Source organism: Amphibalanus amphitrite, unplaced genomic scaffold, assembly GCF_019059575.1.
Source record: "Amphibalanus amphitrite isolate SeventyFive unplaced genomic scaffold, NRLGWU_Aamphi_draft 000237F_arrow, whole genome shotgun sequence".
NCBI lineage: Eukaryota > Metazoa > Arthropoda > Thecostraca > Balanomorpha > Balanidae > Amphibalanus > Amphibalanus amphitrite.
In genome coordinates, this window is record NW_024881732.1 from 117,487 (window position 1) to 139,128 (window position 21,642).

The 21,642-nt window shown below is 47.0% G+C and overlaps 1 protein-coding gene across 1 annotated transcript in view; it reads right to left on the reverse strand.

The window, feature by feature from the left end:
• The window catches only part of LOC122386004 (centrosomal protein of 104 kDa-like), a 66,481-nt gene extending 45,383 nt beyond the window's left edge, over positions 1 to 21,098 (reverse strand). The window contains exon 1 of the mRNA XM_043374778.1: positions 20,771 to 21,098. The gene's annotated coding sequence lies outside the window, so the exon portion shown is untranslated. The remainder of the gene's footprint in view (positions 1 to 20,770) is intronic.
• Positions 21,099 to 21,642: the final 544 nt, after the last annotated feature.

Here is a 21,642-nt window from a genome sequence, read left to right on the forward strand (position 1 = left end):
GGATGGCATCACGTGACGTGCGTGGGCGAGGGCGATGAGTATACCGGTGCATTTTGAAGTCATGGCGTCAATGTGTGCCTGGTAACTCAGATGACGGTCGAGTTGAATTCCTAAGTTTTTCACAGTCCCGGCATCGCCCACCACAGAGCCGCAGAAGTTAACGGTGACAGTTGGGAGGCCCCTTAACATAGCTGGGGTGCCTAAAACTAACATCTGCGTTTTGGCAGTGTTTACTTTCATTCCGTTGTGACAAAACCACTGGTAAGCGTTATCGAGGGCAGTCTCCATGAGTGAGATGATAGTAGCCAGATCCCGTTTCTTACCGGTGACCAAAATTTGCGTGTCATCTGCAAATTGAACAATGGTGACGCCATCGGGCAAATGTAGGCTCAGGTCATTGGCGAACAGCATGAATAACACACAACTAAGGCTCCCACCTTGAAAAACTCCGATTTTGTTTTCTCTGGGTCGGGACGTTATGCTGGAACCGTCAGCACCTCGTACGGTAACCTGATGCACGTGACCCGTCAAATAGTTGTTAAACCATTCCGTGTCTATCCCGTACAGGCTAAGTTTATCTAGGAGTTTTTGGTGAGGCACGACATCAAAACATTTTGAAAGATCTAGAAGAACCAAAATGGAAATTTCGGCATTGTCCATGGCATGTAGGATGCGGTCAGTGATGACGCTGAGAGCTGTCTCGGTTGAGTGTAGTTTTCTGTACCCATGCTGTGCTGCAGTAAGTAAGTCATGGGCGTGCAAATACTCAGTCAACTGAGCTTGTACGATACGCTCGACTACTTTCATTATGCCTGGTAAAATGGAAATAGGGCGCGTATCGGCTGGGCCGTTGGCTGTTTTACCTTTCGGTATCGGCGTAACTATCGCATGCTTCCATCCTGGTGGAACTAAGCCAGTGAGTAGGCTGGAGTTAACGATATCGAGTAGAGCATGGCAGACACCAGGAAAATAAGTCTGCAGCATGGAAACGCTTACACCATCTACTCCTGTGGCTGACGATGGTTTCATGCTCAAAAGTGTTGAATACAGTGTATCAACATCGATAGGCTGTACCATAAACGAGCCCGAGGTGACGCGGGGTAACCTAACAGGGACCGCGGTGGTCGGCCGCGGAACACTGGCAGCGGTGGCAGGTCCTATCGTGACATAATAGTCATTGAGCGCGTCGGGCGAGATGGACGGTGGTTCAGCGCGCTGTTGTTTACGTCCAATCACAGGTCGAAGGACGCGCCATAGACTATGCCTGCCCCTACGAGCGATCTGTTCCTGATAGTAGGCGCGACAATCAGCTCGGATCGCGGCTTTACACCGGCGGTTTACCTCGCGGTACTCATCGCGTGAGCCACGCGCCAGTGCCGCACGGCGCTGCCGCAGCAGCTCCTGTGTGTCGGCCGATACAGGGGGTGACGTCACAGGTCGGACAGGCACACGGCGGACGGGAGCAACACTGTCAAGCTGCCGAGTAAACATATCGACGAATGCATGCCATTTCAGCACGGGGCTATCACGCAGGAAAACACACGACCAATCGCACTCGTACAGCTGCTGGTTAAAGGCAGTGGCATCAATACGGCCGAGACAGCGCCGCTCGACCCGCGGAACGGCAGCCGGGCTGGATGAGCCCTGACGCTCCAAAATAACGCGCGTAAAGTCGTGCGGGCCACCGAAGTGACATCTCGTTACACCTACTTTCGCACAAGATCGGGGCGGTTTGTGGCAACAATGTCTAGAAGTGAATGTGCAGGTCGATAAGTGGGGCGATCGCAGTTGGCTATAGTAAGTCCGTAGGTGTTAAAAAAATCCGGTAATAACTGCTCACGGGTATTCCCTTTGGCCTTGAACAGACAGCAGTTAAAATCACCGGAGACTACAAGTGTGGCTCTAGGGTAATTTGCAAGCATGAACTGGATCTGGGGCTCAAGTGATTCGAGATCAGCTGACACTTGACGTGCAGTGTTGTTTGGCACTCGGTAAGCAGACGCAACTAACAGAGACTGGCGCTTGCTAACGTGAACAATTACCCAAACAATCTCCAAGTTCGAATCAACATCACTGGTAATAGGTGTCTTTAACTGTTCTGACTTGAAACAGTCTCGGACTAGCACAGCGACACCACCTTTTCCCTTTGGTAGGCGAGTACCAGTTGGACGGTCACTGCGATACAGTTTATAACCGCTCACTGTCAAGAGTCTGTCTGGTATGTTCGGCGTCAGCCAGGTCTCCGCAAGGGCTAGAACGTCGAATTCATAGGTTCTACTTATATCACTGCAGAGGTCGGGCATCTTGGGCTTCATGGACTGAATGTTCAAGTGTCCGATGATAAGCTGATCGGTACTCACATCACCGTGCCGGCGCCAGTTGACGCCACCTCGCCTTCCTCTACGACGGGACCTGGCCCAGGTCCGGCGAGTTCCGTTGGCGGGAGCTCCTTGCTCCGCCCCTGTGCGATGTTGTGACGATGAGCCCAGGGACGGCCAAGCGATGCTGAAGGGAGACCGCCTCATCGTAACCGACCGCGATAAGGCAGAGGCCTTCGTCCAAGAGTATGCGAGGGTCTCGAAGCAGGTGCGCATACCGAAGCTGGACCGCGATACCAAGAGGCAGCTACGGGAAGAGCACCGCTCCTGCCGCGGGTGCGGCGATCGACGAGAAGGAGCATGCGGTCCCTTCAGCCTGCAGGACCTGGTCAGAGAGCTCAGCGGACTCCAGCTCAAGAAGGCCCCCGGACCAGACGGCATCTCGAACGAGATGCTCCGACATCTAGGACCGGTGGCTCGCAAGGTCCTGCTGACCATCTTCAGCATGTCGTGGCGGACCGCAGAGGTCCCGAGGCAGTGGCGACAAGCGACGGTGGTCCCCATCCCCAAGGCGGGGAAGGACAAGCGACTCACCGCGAGCTACCGCCCCATCGCTCTGACCTCGCACGTCGGCAAGTTGGCTGAGCGACTCATCAAGCGACGTCTCACCTTCCTGGCCGAGTCCCGCGGACTGGTCCCACCGGAGCAGGTCGGCTTCAGGGCTGGCCGATCGGTCGAGGACAGCATCGGCAGACCAGGGTTGCCAGACTTGGCGATATGTCGCCAATTTGGCGAATTTTGAAAGTCATTGGCGATAGAAGCACGGCGTTTGGCGATAGGCGATAAAACGTCAAATATTGGCGAATTTCCAGAGTTCACCTCCAAATCACAGAATATTATTTTAAAAAATAAACAAAACAAAGCAAAAAACATCGTTACGAAATATTTCGTAATCTGATTAATTTAACCTTCCAACGTCTCATATAAGGCACTCAAATATAAAATGTTCCTGATGAAAATATCTTCTGCTTACTTGTAAACAACTTTGTGGCGTGTTGCGGGAATGGCGTGAGCGGTTGCTGAATGCTGGGCGTGTTGCGAATTTGACTGTTTCACATTTACGAAGTAGTTTTGGTGCCTTCGTAACATGTTACGAAGCTGTCAGAGGCGGATGACAGGTACTACGAATACCCGTCACGACCCCTACCGGTTGACCTGACCTGACCTGACCCGACCTGGTCTAAACGTTTAACGACATCATCTGTGATCAAAACTAGCACGATATTCGTGATCAGCACCCCGGAAAACCCCTTAGCAGCCACACTTAACGACTTTCTAACAGGTCCCGATATTCCCGATTTTTGGGTCACTGACCTGACCTGGAAGGTCAACCGATGACCTAGGACCTCAAAATTGGGTATCATTCGCTTCCTCTCGTGACGGGCAACATGCTCGTTTTTTTCCGCGAAGCTCTAGCTCCATCAGGGGCCAAACACGAGGGGGGGTCGTACCAACCCCCCCCCCCCTTGTGCCGTCAAAGGACTCAAAATGGCCTGTGTGCCGGCGAGGGTTAAGGTACGCTGTTAAGTAGATGCATATGAGAAACGAGATAGGTAAATCGTAAACTTTGAAACGAATCGTGAACACGGTTACACGAACGCCAACTTGCGCTGCTACGTATAACGAATGCTTATACAGTGCATCCTATTTGGCGAATTTTGGCGAAATTCGAGGGGCGAATTTGGCGATAAGGACCATTCTGGATCTGGCAACCCTGCGGCAGACTCGTCCAGCAAGTGCAAGACGGATGGAATCGGCCCAAGTCCAGACGTGCAGACCCACCAGAAGGCACCACCGCCCAGAAGTACGTGCTGAGCGCTATTGCATAAACATAAGATTTACGCCACCGGAGTAGATCTTAACTTTTTTTACGAAACGGCCATACTCTACGAAACACCGTAAAACCTGTTGCATAAAGGCCGTGACCTACTTCGTAAATATTTGGAAAATCTAGGTATGACGTCATACATGAATGAAAATAGTGCCGGATCTCAGCACGAAATGCAGAAAAATGGTGACAATAATGAAAGCGATTAAAGTTCCAGTGTACTGAAATGTGTGAATCACGTTGTCTGGATAAGTGGTTCAAATCACCTTGAATTGATAGCGACTTTAGAAAACCTTTCGTACTTTTCAATATTCATGCGCCCTCCCACATCAAGCGGCGGTCGGCTTGGTAAACAACATCGATCGTGGCATCTTGGGAGTGTGGGATATTCTAAGATCATAGATAATTTGCCCTCACTATGGGTTTCAGTCGATATTCTACATAAATTTGCATAGAACTGAGTGCACTGCATCAGTCTTGAACAGTGCCGTAGCTGCTACTGCCACCTTTCGCCAATTAAGTAAGCTGAGATTTGTACACTCGCCGTCCGGTGGTTGCTAGGTAGGACACGAAAGTAAACAACATTCCAAAGAAGAATTTCAAGACAAGTGTCCAGCTTGGCTTGCAAGATCGAACAAGATCATCATTTGGTGGCTGAAAATGAAGAATTAAGATAACAAGGGCCCAGACTAACAAGTAAGTTGTCTATTATAGCGAATGGTTAGTGAACAATTCAAATTGTCGGTTCATTGGCAGCACACTGCTCACTGCTCAGCCCTTTCAGACCATTCGTGAGCTTTTTCAATAGTTAATGGTTAAAGCTAATGCCGCTACAATTCCTGATCTATATTTTCTTTTGGTGTATTTTGAATTTGGCATCGTGTTTATTAGCCTCAGCCCTCAATTACTCGCAACATTCCAATGTTCTGTCGCTTTTTTCTTCACCATTATCTACAATTAGGTATGTTGAAATGCCATATCATATTGATATGGTGTCAGGTGTCTTATCATTAAAATCATTTAAATATCCACAAAATTACGTTTAATATTATATATTTGCAAGCAACATGCTTTCGCGCGTTGAATTAGTGGCACAAAACAGAATGCATTTAAGCTAGGTATTACAAGATGAATACCTACGTATTCGTCTCTGGGCTTGCGTGATATTTTTCAGTTTCAAACGTAAGCATTAAAGGGACCCTCCCACCTTAACATTAGATTTGAGTTGAGATAGCCAAAATGGGGTCCCTGGCTCACAATTACCGGTTTCGGCACTCACAACATCGAGAAATGCCTTAAATCGGAAATATTGAATTTCAAAATTGCAGCATTTTGATTCAGAGGGGCTAATGCTTAGGAATACCCCTCTGAATGTGTGACGTCAGCGCAGATATCTAACGATTTTTCAATGTTTGACTAAAACGTTTTGTAGCACGCGGTGGTATATGCTATTTGCGCGCAACATCTTCCGCAAACGCCGCACTTCTAAAATTAAGTCGCTAGAAACAGCGGAGATCCCAAAAAAGTAAACAAAAGTAAAAGTCTAATATCTTGAAAACCGGTGAATATTTTTCGGTGAAATTTGGTAGATATTCGTTTTCGCTCTTTCTGAACCGAGCGACATCACTTTCATGCCAATTCATAAACTTTTTTGAAGGTGGGAGGGTCCCTTTAAGGGCATATCAGCATAGCATCTAGATACCTACTGGACTATTCTGAATCTGCCAGTGAATTGCTTATTACTTTCAATTCACAGGCTTTAATTAAATGACATTGCTAATTAAATTTAATTAAATGGCACTGGCTAAAATTGGCTAATTAAATTTAATTAAATGCACTGGCTAAAATTGGCTTTAAAAAGTCAACTTTACCAGTATAGCAGGGCACAGTCACAGACCTTTATGCTTGCATTCAAAGAAGGCTGAGAGCGAGGAGATACATGGTGTCATAAAAAGTTCATTATTCGCTCGATTTACTTTTTCCGCCCCTGTCTATATGTATCGCCTCTTTCCTGATTCCCTCAGTCCTCTCTCCTATTTCATGCTCTGTCAGCCACTTTGCCTTCGAAAATGATCTCCTCTCAATCCATTCGTTCTAGTCTTTCTGATACTTACCGACATCTTTATTTCTGTTTCAGGAATTTCTATCCGACTTCGTGGAGGAGTCTTCTGACCACGGCATTCGGCTGTTCTACATGAAGGTTGAAGAATCCCGCTGGGTTCAGCCGACATAGGGCTCTGATAAATCGCCGATAGATGGCGGCTGCTACGCCAAGAGTCACTACCTTCGTTGAAATCGTCCTATCAGCAGCGTCTTATCCCGGTGTTGGCGTACTCGGGAAAAGTGAGGCTGTGCAAGCTCAGCATCATTTGTTCCTTTTTTTAAGAAGCGCTGTGCGTGTTACGATTACAGTGACATGTCAAGTTTACGTGGGTCTCTAGCTCAACTTGAATCGCGGCCGTATTGGTGCACAGACGTTCTCTGAATACGTATGGTACATACGTGCTAGAATCTGAGGCGAGTGTGTTTGGATGTTCACTAAAATCGTCAACGGAATGTGGGAACCAGAAATAAACATCAACACGGCTGATATGTTTGATGACTAATGCGTCTGCAGTTCCTCAAACGAGCTACGAGCGTGGTTTAACGTCAGTCATCACCGTTGTAGTACAATTGTCGGGTACGACCATGCTTATATCTTGCTATCGCATTGGTTGAGAAATGAGAGGTGCGGTTGCAGTCTTTCTATAAATTGTTCGAGGATAAGAAAGCATCAGTGTGTTAAGGAGTTACCTTCATATGCATTCATAACTGTATAAGGACTCAAAAAGTTGGAATTCGGCGTCAAACAGCTGCAATAGCCGACTTTCGCCTAAAATCTAAGAAGCCCACCCCCTCTGTAGAATATTTTACGATTTTTACACATTTGGCGCATCTGCGACATTTTCTGCGCGTTTCGGCGAACTACTTTTTCTTAAATCTTAACTTATATGCAACAGAAACCCCCAAAAGTTACGTCACGTGCTGGAGTAAATTCCTTGCTCTCCGTACTATTTTCAAGACCTTTGTGAAACAGATTGGCGTAGAATAAGTACGATTCTAAGACAATTCGTAAAATATCCGGTGTCGTAAGTTTTATGCAATAGCGCTCTGGTCGCGTATGACTTCGCGCGCGCCTATGACGTGGTGGACCATCGCCTCCTACGTCTGAGACTGCTAGAGCTGGGACTCCCGCGCTGCATGCTGCAGTGGACGTGGCAGTGGCTCCGAGACCGACAAGTCGCCGTCGAGGTGAACGGAGTGAAGAGTGGCGAACGGGTGTTTCGGGCGGGCCTACCGCAAGGTAGCGTCCTGTCCCCGCTCTTGTTTCTGTTGTGGGCGGCACCCCTCGCACACTCCCTCAAGGCGATCCAAGGATGCACACCCTATATGTACGCCGACGACACTGCAACCCTGTGCGCGGGTGCGAGTATCGAGACGGCCAGACACCGAGCCCAGCAAGCCGCTGACACGCTGACAAGATGGGCCAGGACATCGAAGATGGTCGTCTCGGGAGAGAAAACCCAGGTCCTGGTGCTCTCGCAGTGGCCGAAGGACGCAGTGGACCTGTCCATCAGGGTGGCTGGAGCGAGAGTTGAGGCCCGCGAGACTCTCAACCTGCTCGGAGTAACGCTGGATCGCCTCCTCCACTTCGGCCCGCACTGCAAGAGGATGCGACAGAGAACCCGACCGAGACTGCAACACCTCAGGAGATTGACGGGCAGGGACTGGGGGCTGGAAGAGCGGCAACTCCGCATCGTGGCCAACGGCTACGTCAGAGGCGCGCTGGAGCACGCCGCCGCAGCGTGGCTACCGGCCGCGTCCCCCTCCCACGTGGAGGTACTGGAGAGGGAGATGAGGGAGGCCGCCCGCGTCATAACGGGCTGCACGCGCTCAACCCCCACCGAAGCCCTGATGGCGGAGGCAGGACTGGCTCCGGTGACGGCCCGGAAAACCACCCTGGCGGCGCGATTCCTCGCGAAGGCAAGAGCCCTCCCAGAAGAGGACCCACTACGCCGAGTAGCGGACGCGACCGTCAACCCACGGTTGAAGGCGGTGACGGGCTGGCGCACGGTGGGTCTGGAGGCCTGGCACATGGCAGGTGTCGTGGCCCCGATCGAGCCGGTGCTGCCGCCCAGCGTCGCCCCGTGGGAGGAGGCCCCCCCGGTGGTCTTTGACCTGGGGATAGGAGCCACACCCCCCTCCGGAGCGTCCGCGGAGACCCGCCGACAGGCGGCCGTCCTGCACCTGGCGTCCCTCCCCCAGTGCGCGACCTGGGCCTGGACGGACGGATCCGCCACGGGAGGAGTGCTGGACGGTGGAGCGGGCGGCTATATCGAGTGGCCCGACGGGGGGAGCCACGAGCTCCGCGCACCAGCGGGCAAGCTCTGCTCGAGTTACCGAGCGGAGATGGTGGCACTCCGCGAGACACTAAACTACATCGGCAACCACACTGATCATGAGGAGGACCCCATCATACTGTGTACCGACTCGCAAGCAGCTCTATCTGCCCTACGGAGTGGCCCGGCCGAGCAAAGGACGCAGCTGAACCGAGCTGTCTGGGACGCTCTGGCCCTGGTGTCCGACAATGGAGGGCGGCAGGTGCGCCTACAATGGGTCCCGTCCCACTGCGGGCTGCCTGGGAATGAGATGGCCGACAGCCTAGCCAAGGAGGCGGCATCTCTCCCCCAAGAGCAGGTACCGGTGGACACGCGCACAGTGCATAGAGCAGCGGCGCGAGCGGCGGACGCTCGCACACGAGAGCAGCGACCCCCAGGCTGGTTCCGAACCCTGATGGGGACAACGCGCCCACCCACAGTGTCTGGCCTGGACCGTCTGACGGCTATCGACGTCCACCAGCTGAGAGCCGGACACTGGTCAGGGTCGCAACAATACCTGCATCGCATCGGCAAGAGCCCCACACGGCAGTGCGACGCCTGCAATGAACGAGCATGCGGCGGAGCCCTCTGCCCACTCTGTAAGGAGGAAGCCGACACCCCAGATCACATTCTGTTGCGGTGCCCAGCGCAGATGGGGCTTCGGTTCCGCCTGACGGGAAGCATATACGCCCCAACCAGAGAGACTGCAAGGAGCACAAGTTACATCGCGGCCATGGCGGCCGCGCGCAGAGGGATGCTAAGCCGCGAGGCTTCGCGTCGCTAGACGCCGAGAGGACGAACAACAACAACAGCAACCTCTGTACAAACGACACCCCTGCCATCTGTGAAGGACTATGAATTTCGCTGACGCTTCACGTGCTATGAGTCAATTGCAGCAGACGGTCAAGTACCTAAATGTTAGGCTCTTGTTGACTCTTGTATATAGGACCAAGAGGACCATCACTCCTCAACCTACTACTCAGTCGTGCTTCGAACAAACGTTAACGATTCCTAACAAATACGATTTTCGATGTAGGGTATCTGTTTGAAATACGAGCGAGCCGTATGATGTGAAGCTCAGGCAATTAACTTATTATTGCGTTGTTCGATGGTTGCATAGTGATGTACAAATCGGCAGCTACTTGGTGACATCCGACATCCCATTATCGCATTATCTGCAACGCCATAGGCTTTAAATACAGGTGAATATTTCCTAACCTTATGTCAGTTATATGCCATCTGCCCGTCATATGCAGCCAGCAGCTTATAAAAAAAAAATATCAGCGAACATATCAGCATTGTAGAAGTAATGCGCATTGAGCATTTATGACTCCTTAGTCATCATGTCGCTCTCTGGGCACTGTCAGCCAAGACGCTACGCACAACTCCGCCGGCTTTCGGCACCGCTCGACCGTCGCCCGTCTCCGCTCCCCGCCACAGCGAGAGTGACCGCGCGCCGGCCCGAAACCGCCGCAGGCCAAGACCACAGAGGCGGGGCTTAGCTGTGACGTCATAACGTATCACAGACTGACTGGTGATAGCCTCTACACACCGGATGAAAATCTTGCTCGAAATTTAACATTACGAGTCAATGACAAGTGCCTGAAATATTGAAATGGCGATAAAATATCTAAATTGTAAAAGTTTCGGCCTGTCTTGAAACGACCATGTCCTCAAGATTACTTTACTTATAAGGTTAGTTCACTAAAGAATTTTTGCCGCCCAGGTGACGTCACATAATATGGTAGCGATTTGGTAGCCGTTTGCAAATACATAAATGACTTGCGTGAGACATTTATAATGCAAGGTATTGTTCAAGGCCGTATAGGCCGCATATAGCGTATTGTTTGGATAATTGGCAAATTTGCGATTTTAGATCGGACTATTGAGGATTCAGACGACTCTAGCTTTATTTATCAGATCGCTTATAATATCACCAGGTTTTCTGTCATTATTTTCCCTTATAGTGTCTGCAATCAGAGGTTGGTTTGGTAGGTATCGCACAATGAAATTGAAATGCTGATGATTGATTACATTTTTATTCAGCTATGAATATTTTTAAATTTTGGGTTTAGCATGGCCATCAGATATGCAATAATTAGCCCTCATAACAATGCTGCATTGGCTATATTGACAAAGTGCTGGTCTGAGCAATGTACACACCAATTGCCTCTTAAACAGTTTTTGACATGTTTCAAATTTGAATTGTAAAATCTAGTAAAATCATGCGTTAGAAAAAATGTGGTAGTCATTAAGCAAGCCCCACACTTATTTTTCCAACCAGGAAGAGGCGCTCTACCCAGAGATGCCTGCTAATCAAGTCAAACCAAACCAAACCTAACCAAACCTGGCCTAACCTTACCTACAACCTACAATCTTAAACCTACAACCTAAAACCTACCACCTTAACCTACCCACCACACTAAATCCGCACTGCACCAAGCCATTAGCCAAATCCGTTCCGCACCATGCCAAATCCGCACCAGCCGAATAAGCCCGCACCAACAAGATCTCGTCGAAGTTACCATATTTGCAGATTGGCTGCTCCAGTACTCATTCATTATTCATGGTTTCCATATGATGTTCAATATATCGTTTGCTGGATTATATGAAATTGAAATAGCTGTGCAAAATGTGCCAGACCATGTTTCTAAGTGACTTCAATGATTTAGAAGTTAGAACTTCATCACTCACTGGTCTTCTTATGTAAGGAACTGTGGGCAGCATGGGCACAGTCTAACGTAGCTAATGAACCTGCAGTTCAGCTTCAGCCTTACATTAAGCTTTCCTGAGTGTGCAATATGCATTCAAAAATAGATGTGTTTGGAGTGGACGAAGAAGGTGATGGTTCTTTGTGCTGAAAATGTTTAGTGTTGTATTCATATTTCAGCATAGTTCTTCAACTCAATTACTTGACCCATCACTCACTCATTATCTCAAGAGCACTGCTCAACAAAATGAAAATGATTTTATTGGTGCTATTAAAGTACGAACATTAAATATCATCAGCTCACCAATATTCTTCTGAATCATGTGATGTTTTGTATCTCTAAATGATTTCCATTTCATAAAAGAACATACTCCACCCTTGTAACATTTATTGTACATGCCACCTTGGAAATACATTCATAATGATTCATGTCACTGAAGCACTTGTGCTTGCTTATTTGTGCCTTGCGGCAGCACGACAGTTAACATAACATGTATTCCATGTAACAGCAGGCCACTTGGGCCCAACGAGGTTACAGGTAGATGAACAAACACTGTATGTAAAACACGGTACAATTACACCATTTCATCGAACACTAGCCCACGCTGTTTATGATACAAGTCTAACTCATTTTTAAAATTACTTAAGGAGGAACTATTGATAACTCTAGGAGGTAAACCGTTCCAAGCTTCTATGACCCTACTGGTAAAAAAAGACTGTCTTAACTTGGTTCTGGAAAATTTCTTTACTAGTTTGCACCCATTTCCTCTCGTGGAATTTGTATTGAGTGTAAACATCTTCCCAAAATCTAACTTATCAATCCCTTTGTATATTTTAAAAAGTTCAATCAAATCCCCTCTTATCCTGCGGTAATGAAGTGAAAACATATTTAAGGAAGCCAGGCGTTCTCTGTAGCTCATTTCACCCAGCCCACGAACCATCTTTGTTGCCCTCCTCTGCACACGCTCCAAAAGTTTTATATCCTTTTTTAGAGACGAGTGGCATGCTTGTGCACAGTATTCAAGATGAGGCCGAACTAATGAACAATAGAGTCTTTTCATTACTTCTTTACTTTTATATGATGCATTTTTATTTATAACCCCCAACATTTTTAAAGCCTTTTTTCGAGCTTGCACATAATGGCCACTGAACTTCAGATCATTTGTCACCAAAACACCCAGGTCCTTTTCTTCCCTCACAGTTGCCAACTTAGTTCCATTCAAATAATATGTATCGTTACTTTTTACTCCCAGATGAAGAACTTTGCATTTATCAGCATTAAATTCCATCTGCCATTCCTTGCTCCATTTTAAAAGAGCATCTAAGTCTGCCTGTAGTGCTCTTCTATCGTCATCTGAAGTAATATTTTTAGCTATCTTGATATCATCCGCGAATTTCCATATGTTACTTGTTAAGTCAGAGTCTATAAGATCTACAAAAATAATGAAAAGCAATGGTGCTAAAACAGTTCCCTGAGGCACACCACTCTTGACAGCTTTCCAGTCAGCTTGATGGCCATTTAGAATGACTCGCTGCCTGCGACCTATTAGCCAGGCCCCTATCCATTTGAGAAGAGGACCGTCTAAACCATGACGCTCTAATGTGATCAAGAGTCTTTTGTGTGGAACTTTATCGAATGCCTTGCTGAAGTCTAAATAAACTACTGATACACTGTTACTCCTGTCCAAAAGGTCTGTCGAATATTCAAGGAAATCTAATAAGTTTGTCAAACAGGAGCGTCCACTACAAAAACCATGTTGAGATGGAAGTAAAATCTCGTGTTCCTCAAAATGAGCAACTATTTGACGTTTTATGATTCTTTCTAGCACTTTACACACGACCGAACTTAAACTTACTGGTCTATAATTGCTCACTACAGTTTTGTTTCCACCTTTGAAGATTGGAATGACATTCGCACACTTCCAATCATCAGGAATTTCACCTGATTCTAATGACTCTTTAAAGATAATGTAAAGTGGAACAGATAATTCTCTTGCTCCTTCTTTTAAGACCCTAGTGCTAATATTATCTGGACCACTTGTCTTATTTGCTTTAAGATTACACAAAGCTTTAGTTATGTCATCCTCAGACAGGTAAATAGTTGTAAGTTTAGGGTGTGTTGTCGATTCAGGTACATTTATAGGAAACTGCCTGAGGCACTCATCAGTAAAAACGCTCGAAAACTGGTCATTGAATATTTTAACCTTGTCGGCATCGTCATGGTAAACCTGATGCTGACTTTCTATTGGTCCAATCCTTGAATCATGTTTATTAAATTTATAAAAACCGAAGAACTTTTTCAAATCACCTCCACACTCATTGGCTAGATTTATCTCTGATGCTCTTTTTGCTTTTCTTATACTCCTTTTAAGTCTCCTTCTGGCTGAAATATAATTAGCCTTATTTTCTTGTGTTGGGTTGGTTTTCATTTTGCGAAACGCACCCTTCTTTTCACTGAAATGTCGTCGTACCAGGCTATTAAACCAAATAGGTGTTGCGGACTTCCCTCCACGCTGCTTTTTCATAGGAATAAACTGATTTTGAGCCTCAGTGAGTGTTTTCTTGAAAAACTCCCACATCCCGTGAACATTTCTGCCTTCTAACATAGTTCTCCATTTAATGGTTTGAAAGAATGCCCTGATTCCATCATAATCTCCTCTGGCAAAATTGGGCATGATCGGTAATGTAACCTTTCTTTTCTGTACTTGACCCTGTATGCTGAATCTGATAAGCACATGATCACTATTTCCAATGCTTTCGCCTGAATTCACGTCTCTGATAAGGTTTTCGCCGTTAGTCAAAATTAGGTCAAGTATTTCATTATTTCTAGTTGGCTGGACAACATGCTGTGTCAAAAAAAGCTCTTCAAAGTTTTCCCTGAAAAGCCTCGATTCCCAGTTTGCATTTGTACTCATAAGTTTTGGCAAATTAAAATCTCCTATAATGATTGTCCTTTGACTTATTCCGCTCTCTATCTCCTTTATCATAGCTAAATCTGTATCCTTCGATTGATTAGGGGGTCTGTAGAATGCACCTAATCTGATTTTATTTGTTGAAGCATCATCCACGGAAATGTCTATCCAGAGTGCCTCAATATTAGTATTTTTAACAAAACGGTCTATTTCAATAGCCTTAAGATTCCTCTTCACATATATAAGAATTCCGCCTCCTACCTTCGCTGTTCTTTGGTAGGAGAACAGAGTATAATTGTCTGCCTCATAATCTTTGATGCGATCCCCCAACAACCCTTCACTAACCCACGATTCTGTCAAAATCACTAAGTCAGGCTCTTTAGAATTCATGTAAAGTTGCAGCTCTCCAAATTTATTTCTTATACTCCTAGCGTTTGTGTACAAACATTTTAGAGACGTGTCAATGACCTTTGCTTTTTTGTCTTCCTCACCTTTAGACCTCTTTAGTTTCCCTGTTGTACCCTCTTTTCGTAGAGTTCGCTCAAAAGGAGCACGCCCTTTCTATTTAAGTGATAGCCATCTATCGAATACAGTTCTTGTTTGTCCCAGAAATCATCCCAACAGTCGATAAACCCTATGTTGTTCTCCTTGCACAATTTTTTAACCCTTGTATTAATCCCAATGGCTCTAGATGACCACTCTTTTCCAGCACCAAGTTTGGGGAGAATGCTAGTTATTATGCCTTTTCTGCCTGACTTAACCATTTCCGTAATCACCATCCTATAGGTATCAATAAGTTCCTCCGAAAGGGTGCTACCGACGTCGTTAACTCCACCGTGCAAAATAACGACACAGTTTGGTCCACTACCCCGCATTACTTCAGGGAGCCTGTCCGATAAGTCTTTAAGCTTCGCGCCCGGCAGGCACACCCTCATGCGTTTGTCTCGGCTACGTTCACAAAAGGCTCTGTCCATGAATTTAACCCTGGAGTCTCCATAAACCATAACCTCTGGTTCCTCCGTTTCACTTCTACCTTCTCCTTTGGACCTAACATTGGAGATATTCAGATCCTTTCCGGTGCATTCCCGGCCTGGTCTCAAACATTTATCAGTGGTAGCACCTTCAGACCCTACCCATGCTTCACGATCTACTTGGTTGTCAGCAGGCAACGATTCACCTGGTGACTCATCGTTCCCATTTGCGCATTCTGTTACCGTCGACATGTTCTTATGAGCAATTTCTCTACGAATACCCTCTTGTCTCATCCTAATATCCCGTATTTCATTTCTAAGTTGGTCTATACTGAATTGCATGAGCCTAATGGCCTCCATAACGTCCATTAGTGTGACGCCTAAGAACGATGGGCCAGGTAACGAATCGGAGTGAGCATTATGGACAGTGTGCCCTGTAAAATCCGTTGCAGTATCAGAGGCAACGCGGTCAAACACATCACCTACCCAACCACCACTATAACCCTCTACCCGTTCTACTTGCTCCCTGTCCCCTGAACCAGATCTCGGCAGCTCCCCCTTTGGCTCGCCAATGGTCAGCTCCGGTGCCACTAGTAGGGGCGGTGCCGGTACATTTGCCACGGGCAGGGACGGAACTGGCGACCTCTCTCGCTGCTCTGGTGCCACTGGAAGGGACGTTGTCGGCTCCGATACCACTGCCAGGGGTGCAGGTGAACTTTCTGGCTGGCCTGGGGTCGGCTCCAGTGCCACAGGCAGCGGCGGTGCAGTTGACTCCTCTAGCCGGCCAGAGGACGGCTCCGATGCCATAGACAGAGGCGATGTCGGCTCCGATACCACTGCCAGGGGAGCAGGTGACCTCTCTCGCTGAGCAAGTGTCGGCTCCGGTGCCACAGGCAGAGGCGGTGCAGGCGGCCCTTTATAAGGTCCGCCAGCACTTTGAGCTGCAACGGGGATCGACTCCAGTATCTTCGAAGAGAGCATTTTAGGTTGTGCGTGATGGCTTGAACACAGCCAGTTATCACTCCGCCTATCTTGGGTGCAAGTTACGTGCGACATATTCTGGCACATACTGGCTGCGCAAAGCAGTACTCCGGCTGTTTTGTTTCCTCTAAGCGTCTTGAATGTTAGCGGCATTTCACATACATTGCACAATTTTGACTCATCTTTAATCAACCTCTGAAGTTTTTGCTTCAAATCCGAGCGGATAATAGGCATCTGGAACCTTGAAGTCAGCTGATCTAGGAAGGGGACTAAGTGTGACGTCGTAAAAATCATGGCTGCTCCCAATCCATCAGGCCCTGTTTGGTTAGATTGAATGAGAACAGTTGAAGTAGTAAAATAGCTTGTCATGGCCACTTTCAAAGTTTCGAACTCAATTTTGGCAAAGAACTTGGTTATCAGCCGAGTACGGTCATGCGATCTTTTTTGATCAGTTACTCTGATTCCTTTGTGTTCAATGAGCTTCCCAAACTCGTTCTTAAATACTTCAAAGAGAGCAGCATTGAGCTTGATGGTAACCTGCATGCCATCGCGACTCGTGATCGAATAGTCGGGTCGATCTAAACTATCAAATTTCTTTTGAAGTGCCTTGGTCCGATTTAGAAGAAAGTTTTCAGTAACATCATTTTGATCATTCCTCATATTTTGATCATCCCTGGAGCCCATGACTTGTATCGGTCCTGGATTTATCTCAATGTCTCCAGAAAGTATCAGTAGAAGCACGGTCAGGTACAGTTTTGAACTTCTAAATCTTCTGTGGGCATGGGACGATCGCATCCGTGGAGGCATGGGTAACATTCCGACATTTTGTACCAGTCTTGCTTTGAGGGGACTGTACTCTGGATGTTCGGTGCTAACAATGAAACATCTCAGGGTAATCAGTATCAAAACAAATGTTCTCCAAACCGGACCGAACATGATGCTGTATGGATAACGTCCGTTGTCTTATTGCATATTGCACAATGAAAGTTCTCCACTAAAGACGTCACGTTTTGTTGGTAGGAGTTGGCCAAGTGAGTTTGTAGTAGTGAACAAACCATAAAACTTATGAAAATCGTTTAAATTACCTTATTTTGAGTCCCTTTTTTCCTCATTTTCCATTTAAAGTCACATTCTCTTTCCCGGCCTTGCGTTCCTCGAACCTTTCTTGTGCGAACAAGGTATGCCAAAGATAGCAATTACTCCTGAGCAAGAAAAGAAACGTAGAGAAGTAGAGGCCTCTCAACCATTCACAAGGCGTGGATAACGGAATATCACTTTTTGTCGTCACCACCAAAATTGTCAAGCTTGCAATTGTGGCCTATGACACAATGATGATAGCGAATCACAAATTACTTGTCTTCATCCTTCATCACTTCAAAAACACTAAGTAACCGATCAATAAAGACGGAGCTTCTGTTAAAGACGGAGCTATGTTAAGGTATTAACCACAAATTATAATAGTAGACAATACTCTACTCAATTAGCTAGGTACTTATTGGATGAGAGAAATGTAAAAAATGGACTCAACAAGACCAGTCAACCAGGTCCCTTGCTTTGGTGATCAGTTGATTGTTCTCGTATCAAGTGAACTTCAACATTTTATGATTTAACACATTATTAATATTCACTAGAAATAAATATTTGTGCTAAAAAGACCAATACTGGCATGTTTTCTTCTCTTGAAAGGCATAACACAGCCTTTTTCACACTTCAGCCCATTATCTTGTATTCAAAGTGGCCAAGTTCCAGTTCCAGTGGTATTTTTGAAGCATACTATAGATCACTCGCCAAAACAATGCACCTCATAGAAGTATTGCTATTGTTAAGTGCATGTTTGCCATTCGATTTGGCCAAAATCATAATAAATTTGCATATTATTGATAGAAAATGGCGTTAGTATCTAACTTTTGCAACACTTTTGCAAAAGCGGCGCAAGACGCATTTGGTAGCACTATTTTTTCCTTCACGAGAAAAAACTTCATCGAAATTTGCAGGCCTCATCTAAAAGGCAAAATTAATGCTTGGTTCATTCGAATTCGACCTATTGAGGCCCGGTTTTGGAAAAATCAAGCCTTACTGAGTCAAATAGTATGCCTTTTATAATATTTTCGCCCTCAACCTGGGCGTCAGCCCAGCTCAAAACTCAGCCTCATTTGTATGGATCGTTATGGGGTGAAGGGATTTTTGCCGCCCACGTGACGTCACGGTAAAGGAATTCTGAGGCTCGTGAACGGGGGCTGCATGTCCTGAGCTTGGTTGAAATTCCTTCACGCATTTAAAAGTAATCGCGAAAAATTAGGGTCTCAAGGGGTCTGGCGTTAACCCGCGCCCCGTAGGGGGGGGGGGCCGAAACGGCCCCCCCTGTCCTTTTCGGTCGATATCTCCTAAACGGCTGGAGATATCGCCACCAAACTTTCAGGACCCCTCCGGGCATCAATTTTACACATTGTGACCAAAAATTTTTCCAGAGGCTATGATAGGTTGGCCACAAATGACGTCAGAGTGACGTCATGTTCTGTCATTTTTGACCGAAAAAAGACCTTCGCGAGAAGACCTGTCACGCCTACAGCTTTGAAGATACAGAAAAATGATAAAAACATAAAAGGTGTAGAATTGACAGGGTTACAAAACTGCTATCTCGGATTTTTGAAATTTTGGAGTTTTGACCCCCAAAAATCAAAAAAGCATTTTTTTTGATATATTAGCCAAAAAATCCAAAAAGTTTTTTGAGTTTCGAAAAAACCGGAATATATGTGATAGTACCTACCGTATTCTATCTACATACCAAATTTCAGATCGATACCTCGTTTTTTGGCCAAGTTATAGCGAAAAACTGTTCAAAAATGATGACGTCAAATTTTCAAACTCAATTTTTGGCAATTCTAGACCTCGTAGAGCAAAACAAAGACCACCATTAGACTCCCCGTGACGAGCTGCATCGAATCGATACCCATGTTATGCAAAAATATCAACTTTGAAATTTGACCTAATTTGACCTGACCTTGACCTGACCTTCACCAAAACGTGACCTAGGCTGGCCCCAAAGGCTGCCTAACCCACATAATCGCATTTGTCATGTAAAATGGACCATAAAACATGTATCACACGACACTTTCATATTGTGACCCCGGTGACCTGACCTCGCTGTGACCTGACCTGGTATCAGTGACCTCAGATAGCAAAGTATGTGTTTGACGAACAATGTACCATCGATGGTTATCAATAAATTACCAATTTACTCGATTTCACAACACATTTCTTGAAATGCCTGTGAACGGTGAAAATCTGACCTTTGACCTGACCTGTGACGTCATCGGTTTGACCTAGGTCAATGAAATTTGGTCACAAGGTAGTTCCCGGGTGGGGCTATCGAACGCCGTTTAAATTTTGAAAATCGGACGGTAACTTTCCGAGATCTTAGGGGGGCCGAAACGCCCCCCCCCCCCTACGGGTGGTAGGGTCCGCCGGTAGCCCTACGGGGCGCGGGTTAACAGTAGACGCCTACTGGTTGACCTGATCTGAATTGACCCGATCTACCCCAAATGTATGAATATACCAAATGTTACATCACCTTTGATAAAAACTAACAACACAAAACTTATAATCGGGGCCCCGAAAAAGAAAGCTCACTAACCTCACTTACGAAAGTCTAGCGGATTCTGATTTTCCCGGCTTTGGGTCATTGACCTGACCTGGGAGATCAACCAATGACCTAGGACCTCAAAATTAGCCAGCATCGATTTCCTCTCGCCACGGGCACCACGCTCGTTTTTTCCGCGAAGCTCTAGCTCGATCAGGGGCCAAACGGCAAGGGGGGTCCAACCGATGCTTTAGCTGGATCAGGGCAAAACGGTCGGGGGTCGACCCCCTCAGCGTTAGTTGCTGTAAAAAGGTCAATGCTGGCGAACGTGAAATTACGCATAAGTAAGTTTTCCTCACACTATCACTCCTGCTTTCTCATCCTCACCCTCACCCTCACCATCAACCTCATTCTCACTCTCATCCTCTCATCCTCTCTCTCTCTCATCATCTCTCTCTCTCTCATCCTCTCTCTCTCTCTCTCTCTCTCTCTCTCTCTCTCTCTCTCTCTCTCTCTCTCTCTCTCTCTCTCTCTTTCTAGCTCTCTCTCTAGCTCTCTCTCTCTCTCTCTCTAGCTCTCTCTCTCTCTAGCTCTCTCTCTCTCTAGCTCTCTCTCTCTCTCTCTCTCTAGCTCTCTCTCTCTAGCTCTCTCTCTCTCTCTAGCTCTCTCTCTCTCTAGCTCTCTCTCTCTAGCTCTCTCTCTCTCTCTCTCTCTCTCTCTCTCTCTAGCTCTCTCTCTCTCTCTCTCTCTCTCTCTCTCTCTCTCTCTCTCTCTCTCTCTCTCTCTCTCTCTCTCTCTCTCTCTCTCTCTCTCTTTTGGCTTTGTAGGTATTGGATATTCCACTCTATTAATTATAAACAAAATTCATCTAAATATTTAACAGCAACCATCATTCATAGCGTTTTTGTCATACCAGGAAGGATTGTTTTATACTACCGACGTTCTATTGCTTCGTTCGACAAATAAATACCAAATACATGGCGAGCACTCACCTGCAGTTCGGCTGTGATTCGGAGAGAATAGTGTGGTCTCCAGCGACGAATGGCCGGACACATACAAACAATGCACTGTCGTGATCACAGAATTCTCACAGTTTTCCGTCGGACGCTCTGCAGTGACCCAGCTTCGGTACGCTGGGGTAAAGAGCGCCGTTCAGGGAGCTCTGATCACGGTTGAAGACATCGGCCACCAGTCGGACGTCCAAGCTGTCTTCACACGTTCAAATGACACACCAACCGTGGACACCTCATGACCTCACACTGACACAGGCTAGAGACGCAGACCCCTGCAGGTCCGTCCTGCGCCCACCGACGACCCCTCCCGGGGCTCAGTCTACCGCCAACTAGTGGTCACGACCTCCCTGAAGCCGCTGGAACCCCCTCCCCCTCCCCTCTCACCGCGCTACCGACGGTGTCGTGCACTATTTTCACTGCATATCAGCGACCTCTAGCAGCTGCCTACTGCAGGGACCGACCACCACACCGCCATCTACGGCCGCGTCGACAGGAAAAAAGGTAACGAAATGTAAAAGCCGTTCAGCCGTTATTTTATTCATACAAATCAGGCCTTCAATTTTAGCAAAAAGCTGTAAAGTTTAACTTAAGGTACATCATAGTCCCAAAGTGGTCGTGTAAGAGCACATTTATCGAGTTCTGATGCACCATATAACGAATTTCTTTTTCTTGCATAATTCCTACTTCGGCAGCCGCAAAGACGCACTGTACTGGGTAATGGGCATACCCCAGAGGAGCCCTCCGCAAACGGGTCTGACCGTTTGTGCAGCTGGCTGGTCTGCCTCCCACCCCTTCCGTGAGACTGGGGCGGTTGCCACTATCCCACGGGGCACGGACGAGCTCCTCCCCGA